The sequence below is a fragment of the Dromiciops gliroides genome, chromosome 2 (assembly GCF_019393635.1).
Source record: "Dromiciops gliroides isolate mDroGli1 chromosome 2, mDroGli1.pri, whole genome shotgun sequence".
Lineage (NCBI taxonomy): Eukaryota > Metazoa > Chordata > Mammalia > Microbiotheria > Microbiotheriidae > Dromiciops > Dromiciops gliroides.
The window spans coordinates 167,378,160-167,384,730 of NC_057862.1; the positions used below are offsets into that span (position 1 = coordinate 167,378,160).

General features: G+C 40.9%; 1 non-coding gene across 1 annotated transcript; it reads left to right on the forward strand.

The window, feature by feature from the left end:
• The first annotated feature begins 1,264 nt into the window (after positions 1-1,264).
• On the forward strand, positions 1,265-1,371 carry LOC122744825. The gene has a single exon (XR_006355167.1). It is a non-coding gene; the product is annotated as a U6 spliceosomal RNA (small nuclear RNA).
• Positions 1,372-6,571: the final 5,200 nt, after the last annotated feature.

The window sequence follows — 6,571 nt, forward strand, 5'->3', positions numbered from 1 at the left end:
GAGTGAGATTCAAAAATCAGTGGCTATCCTCTACTTCCTTCTCCTTTTGTCATATAGATACCTACTTTTGCACCTTTATTATGTGGGATAAATTCCTTCGAATATCTGTCCCTCCCCTTCCTCAGCATATCCTTCTTCCTCTCTTTTTGCATTATTTTCTTAAGATCATCAAGACTTAAACCAACCACTGCCAGGACTTGTCTAGTTGAATTCCCTCTATAAATTCTGATGATGATAGAGATCAGAAGGGACATGTGTACCATCTCCCCATATTGAATGTAAGCAGTTTATTATGGTTTAATCCTCTATCATTGTTAATTTTTTTTCTCCTCCATATGTTTTCCAGGTCAGTTGTTTTTGCTATGAGATACCTTAAATTTTCTTTTTCTCAGTCTTTTGACTTTTTAATATTCTTGTTGAATCATTAAATCATTGGCTTTTATTTGGTCCATTCAAATTTTCAATCACTTTGTTACTTGGGCAAGATTTGTACCTCTTGTGCCAAGCTCTTAATTTCCTCCCCAGTTCTTTACTCTTCTCATTTCTTTTCTAATTTTCTCCTCCAGTGCTATCATTCCATTTATAAAAACATTTTTGACTGCCTTAAAAACCTTTTCCTTCATCTCTTCCAGGAATTTTAACTGAGTTTATGCCCAAGCTGTTTTTCTCTGAGGTAAGGCTTGTAAATACTTTGTAACCATCTTCTTCTGCATTTGTGTCTTGAGGATCCCTGTTATCTTAAGAGCTCATTGGTAGGGTTCTTTCTATTTTGTTTGCCCATTCTTCAAGCCCACTTCCTGACTTCAGACTTGATGTTAGGGCTGGGTTCTGTAATACTTCTGGAGGCAATGTCTGTACTGGTCCTGTTACTGTTTTCTTGGGGTATTGAGTTGTGTTATCCCAGGATCTCGGGAATAGGCTGGTCTGATCTAGGGCAAAGTCTAATTGCTGTAGCCTGGCCTGAGCTCCACAATTTCTTGATTAGGGTTTGGGTCTGAATAACAGTAAACTTCTGGCTAATTTTTCCTCTGCAGGCTGGTCCAGACATTGAAAGTGAGACCCTGCTTTGTCTAAGATCTGAACCACACCAGTGCTGCTTCTGATATTGCTGCTAGCTTGTGAACTTTCTCCTTCCTCCTTAAAACCACCCAGAAAAAAAAATTTAAAATACCAGCCAGGCCCTCCCAAGTGGGGAACACCATTGCCATACAGGTGACCTTCTCACTCACTGAGTCCATTGCTTCTCTGTCAAGAGGTAGGTACCATGCTCATTTCAGCAGCACATATACTAAAATTGGAACCGTACAGAGAAGATTAGCATGGCCCCTACGCAAGGATGACACGCAAATTCGTGAAGCATTCCATATTTTTAAAAAAGATTTTTAAAAATCTAAAAAAAAATAGAGGGAGGTAGCATGGAATTATGCTAATGCCCTTATCTTATAGTTAAGAAAACTGAAGCCCAGTGATTTGAGGTGATTTGCTCAATATCATACAGTGTTGGAGGAAGGATAGGAAGTTAAGCCAATGGAGCACAATGGAAAAAACAGTCATTCATTTGTTCATTCAGTTTTTGTTTTTGTTTTTTGTTTTTGGCGAGGTAGTTGGGGTTAAATGACTTGCCCAGGGTCAGGAGTCAGAGTGCCCTCACCCTTAGTTTTCTCATCTTTTTCTTTTTTGGGAAAGCAATCAGGGTTAAGTGACTTTCCCATGGTCACATAGCTAGTAAGTATCTGAGATTGGATTTGAACTCAGGTCTGCCTGACTTAAAGGCCTGTGCTCTATCCACTGCATCTTCCAGATGCCCCTTCTCATCTTTAAAATGAGGAACTTGGACTTGTTAGAGAGTTAACTCAGATGTCCCTTCTAGGTCTCTGATCTTATGATTCTCTGACTCTAAGGTCATTGTTCTTTCTGCTGGAGCACTAGTCAAGGAAAAGACATTCTGTGTGGAAGGAATGCCAGTCTTTCCTAAAGGCAAACAGTCAAGAAAGAATAAAGGCTGCTCAGGGACTAGCTAGCAAACTAGTTTGGCCTTGATTCTAAGGAAGACGTCTGTGAGGAGGCAGAAGGGCGTAAACTGGGGGTTTCTGTTCCAGAGTGGGGGTGAGTTAGCCAAATCAACCACTTCCAAGGCCCCTGACTAAGGCTAAAGTTCAAAGCTTCCTATGGGAGGGCTTGATGTCTTGGAAACTGTTGGAAATCGCTGGTGCAGTTGCAGGCTCCCTTTTCTCTGTCCCTTTCTTCTCAATCTATCAACCTCATGGCTTCACACCTGTCCCTGATCACTTAATTTTGAGACCTGTTGTCCATATATATGTAAATGGCTGTTCTACCCAGATGCCAAGAGAACACTGTGGTCAGGCAACATTAGGCAGCCTTGACTAAGACAACGTGAATCACCACTGGTTAAAAAAAAGAAAGATTATTCATTTGCTAGCAGAAATGAGCCTCCCACCTTTTGGCTTCCTATTGTTCTGAAACTATTATGGTATTCAGTGACTAAGAATCATCTCACTTGAAGGTTATTTTGCATTTTGCTTAAATGCTATGGGGGAAATGTGTGAATAAATGAGTTGAAAATGCTTGGGAGTGGGGGAAGGGGGTTGTGACCCCATAAAAATCATATACAGACTGGGAGCTGAGTTAAATGGCAAAAACTGCAAAGTGGGGGGTGGGGGGAGAGAGGAGGGAGAAAGATAACTAGCAGCAAAGAGCCTCAGCCAAAAAAGAAGGAGAATCAGGGACTAAAGCAAGAAAAATATAAAAAGACTAATGTAATGTCAGACAAAAATATCTAGGGTTAAACACATTCAAATAGGGGGTGCAGTGAGAGGAGGAACACTTTTGAAAATGGAAGCCTACATACACACAGAGAGGAGTGCTAGCGATGGCTGAAGAAAGGAAAATCTCTCCTCTCACTCTCTGTCTAAAAAGTAGCATGGTCCTCATATAGTAGAAGTAGAGTAGGGTGAAACCCTGGGGGGGTGGTCTTCTCCAGCCCTATTGAAAATGGGAAAGGGAGGAGAGGACCACATGCCCGTGTGTGACCTCTCTTCCAGCAGCTGCAGGTCAGAAAGCGTGGCTAAGGTAGAGGAGGTGGGGGTGGTGTCCAGCATTCTCTAGTTACTCCAGCCTCTGGATAAAAGGGGAATTGGTTGTCACATTGTCTGTGACTGACCAGATGCTGACAGCTCTGAAATTCATAAGATCATAGATTGAAAGTTGGAAGGGTCCTGAGAGGCTATTGAGTCAAATCTTCTCATTTTACAAATGGAGAAACTGAAGTATAGATTAAGTGACTTGCCCAAGGTCATGAAACTATAGTAGTAAGTGCTTCAAAGACTAACAATTCAGACATGAACAAGGATTTCTTCCTTTCTCTTCCCCCTTGCTAATTCAAGGAATGAAATATGAGAATAAAAGTACCCACAGCTACTCTTGATAAGCCATTGCAATGGACCATATCATCAAATCTTTGGACTATTAATCAATCAATAACCATCTGTTAAGTGCTTATGAATTAAGGAACACTATGCTAGGCACTAGAGATTTTAAAACTTTCTGCCTAGAGTCTGGGTTGTCTCCAAGTGCCCAAGTATCATTCAGCATTCTTCAAAGATTATCAGAATTCCAAGTAAGGCAAGGAGGACAAAGATTTTATATATTCTTTCTAGGCAGGGACAATTTCTCATTTCTTTTTGTAGCCCTTGTAGCTCTTGGCCAATCATAGGTGCCCCATCTTTTTTTATTGATGGCTACATTAATATCCAGTATTCAGAGCTGTCTAATGGCAGAATGGCTGCCTCGTAAAGTAGTGAGTTCCTTGCCACTGCAGGTGGGCAAGGACTTGAATCAACTGCCAGGGATTCTCTAGAGACTATTTCTCTATTGGGGGGGAAGTCAATATAGATGAAGGGTTCTTAACCTGAGGTTTCAACAGAATTGTTTTCCTTTGCATTTCTATGTGTTTTATGCATTTTTAAAATATGATTCTGAGTTGAAGTCCATAGGCTTCACCAGATTGCCAAACGGGAAACTGCCACGCAAAAAGTGAAGAACCCCTGGGCTAAATTATGTCTCTGGTCTCTTCTGACTCCAAGATTCTATTTTCCCCCTTCCTCACTCTGAAAGGTGGAGATCCAATGTGTTTACATCCATTAGCGAAAGGAAGAATGGAACCAAATGATTCTTTTAGACACCATGCTCTGAATTTGAAGCAATGGCTTATTACTCTTAGTTCCTCGGCAATTGGGAAATTAAAAAAAAATAAAATTGAAAATGCTTTTCTCTAGAGTGCAAAGTTTCCTTTTGGGCTTCGTCTTCTTTGGGATGAATTCCAGGACTCCTCGGGTTCTTTGAAAACTGTGTGTCTGGCTAATGGGGGAAATAGAGATTCTTTCTTTCTGGTTGCTATGAGACTCACATCTTTGGTTCTGAGCTGTTGCCATTCTCTTTGGGCCCCCACTCTGTTACAAAAGGGTAGAAAAGACTCTTGGCAGTAAAGTTGTTTCTTCTTTCCTAGCATTAGGTTTTGATTATTACCATTTTTTCTCACTTTGGCCTGGGAAAAGGTCATGTGCACAAGCCATTAGCTTAGAGAAATGTAGAGTTTAAGATGTTTAGCCATTTAGTCCAACCCTCCCATCTGATAGATAAGGAAATTATGGAGACCCAAGGAAGTGATGTGATCAGCGCGAGGTCACACAGTTGGTTGGTAAAATAAATTAAACAAAAAACCTGGTACAAGAACTCAGATTTCTTGGTTCCTGTCCAGAGGCAGGAGGGCAGAAAGAGCTTTGGACCTGGAGTCAGGGACTTGAGTTTGAGTCCTGAAGAGCACTGACTAGTCAAGTGTTTGTGGGCAAGCTAATGAACCTCTCCAAACCTCAGTGAAATGTGAAATGGGTATAATAATACTTGCACAAGTCACCTGACAGGGTTGTTGTGTGAAGTTGTTTTACAGGTAGTGAAAGGGCTAGATGAATGTGAACTGTTATCATCTTTCCAATGCACCATTATGGTTTTGTGAATCTTTTGTTTTGCCCTTGTTTGGATCTGCTTTAGAGCCTCTCTTTGTCCTTAAGAGTCTCCAGAGGAAACTCTGGGCTTTTGTGTGTTTTGGAACTGCTACAGTTTTCAATGACTCAGAATCATCTCATTTAAGGGCTGTCTTGTTTTGTTTTTCTTAACATTGAATAGCACAGCATTCAGAATGAGGGGACTGGTCACCCATTAACTTGTGACCTTAGGCAAATCACTTAATCTTCCTGAGCCTCAATTTCCTCATCTGCAAAATGAGTGGGTTGACTTAGATGACTTCTATAGTCCCTTCTCCCTCTAAATCTGTGGTACTAAGGCTACATGAAAACTTCCCCGACTCCTCCAGTTTCTAGTCTCTTTCATACACCTCTGCCCCACCTCACAAATGACCATTTATGTATATTTAGTGTCATTCTTTTGCATGTAAGACAAAAATACACCTTCTCTTTCTTCTATTTAAAGCTCTTCTTGACTTAGTCCCAGCCTCATCTTTTCCAAATTTATTCTGCATTCCTCCCCTCTATGCAGTCTGCATTCCAACCACACTGATGCACCTCATTTGCTATTTCCCCAAACTTGAAATTCTCTCTTGCCTCTGGGGCTTTATACAGGCTATCTCCATGCAATCCCTTCACAACTTTCTCTCTTAGAACCCTTAGACTTCTTCTAGGCTCACTCAGTGACTACCTTACCTCAGCTTCTACCTCAACCATGAAGCCTTTGATGAACCCCTTAGCCATTAGTGTTCCCTCCCTTCTCAAATTATGTATAAATATAAATGTTGTATTCCCTAGTACAATATAAGCACCCCCAGGACAATGACTGATTCTTTTTGTTTTTTGGTAGTATGTCCAACATCTAGTACAATATCTTGCCCATAAAGGTGCTTAATACATGTTTATTGAATTTATCACCTACCACCCAAAACTTCAAATACTGGTTCAGAGGAAAGCCATCACAATTTTTTGAAGCAATTTTGAAACTCCAGAAGCCTTAGAAAGAGAGTCTAGTTTTATATGGGGGCAGGAAAAGGCAGAGACAAGATGAGAGAGAATTGAGTATTTCTGTTGACCTCTCCCAAATCTATCCTCTAAGCAACTTTTAAAAAAATGCCTCAAATCAAATTCTGAGAGGGATAACCAAATAAAAAAAGGTTACAGTATCTCACTTTTCTAGCCCAGGACAGTTTAGAAGGACTAAGAGAGGTCTGCCTGTGGACACTGGTATGGGAGCCTATGTGGAGGAAGCAGCACCAGTTGCCACCAGAGATAGTGGCAACCACCCAGGTGGCAACAGCAGCAGCAGTGTTGGCACCAAGTACAATGAGGAGATTAAAATTCTGGTCAAAAAGATATTACAGAGGATCCTTGTGCACTAGGTACAGGAATGGACATCATTTTCCAGTTCCTTAGCCCATTACCCAATTCCAGGTTGTATTTCCAGAATGGAGAAGAGTGATTATAGTTTTTGGATGAGAGAGAGTAACAAGAATTCCTAGAAGAGCTAAAAATATTTGGGAAAAGAAATG